This window comes from Hylobates moloch, unplaced genomic scaffold (assembly GCF_009828535.3).
Source record: "Hylobates moloch isolate HMO894 unplaced genomic scaffold, HMol_V3 SCAFFOLD_366, whole genome shotgun sequence".
Classification (NCBI taxonomy): Eukaryota; Metazoa; Chordata; class Mammalia; order Primates; family Hylobatidae; genus Hylobates; species Hylobates moloch.
The window spans coordinates 11,214-12,145 of record NW_026652641.1 but is presented as its reverse complement, the minus strand read 5'-3'; positions in this window follow the sequence as shown (position 1 = coordinate 12,145).

Genomic DNA, 932 nt, shown 5'->3' with positions numbered 1-932 from the left:
TTTTTTTTTTTTTTTTTTTGAGAAGGAGTCTGGCTCTTTCACCCAGGCTGGAGTGCAGTGGCGCGATCTCGGCTCACTGCAGGCTCCGCCCCCTAGGGTTCACGCCATTCTCCTGCCTCAGCCTCCCGCCTAGCTGGGACTACAGGCGCCCGCCACCTCGCCCAGCTAATTTTTTGTATTTTTAGTAGAGACGGGGTTTCACCATATTAGCCAGGATGGTCTCGATCTCCTGACGTCGTGATCCACCCGCCTCGGCCTCCCAAAGTGCTGGGATTACAGGCGTGAGCCACCGCGGCCGGCCATCATCACATTTTTCATTCAAGACCAGTGCATAGGGTGCAGCAACTTGATTGGTGATAGATTGATACACAATGCTCTGAGGAGGTCTTATGGCTGGGGCTGCTTAGTCTTCCTGATTTTTTTTTATTTTTATTGCTATTTATTTATTTTGAGATGAAGTATTGCTCTGTCGCCAGGCTGGAGTGCAGTGGCGCAATCTCGGCTCACTGCAACCTCCGATTCCCTAGTCTCGTGGCTCAGCCTCCAGAATAGATGGTACTAGAGGCATGCACCAACATGCCCAGCTAATTTTTGTATTTTTATTAGGGACGGGGTTTCACCATGTTGGCCAGTATGATCTCTATCTCCTGACCTCGTGATCTGCCAGCCTCAGTCTCCCGAAGTGCTGGGATGACAGGCGTGAACCACTGTGCAAGGCCACTTTTCCAAATTATTTACAGAAAAACTCTTAGAAGTTGCGCCTGCATTCCACTGGACTCTGGTTGCATGACCATATTCCTCTCAAGGCTCAGAATTATTTAAATGTCCATTGCTTTAAATTGGAATCACTTGATGTTTGAATAATTTAATTTCCTACTGAGATACAAGTACTATCTCTGTTGTTGTTTCCCTTTCAAACAGAGCTCCCAAGT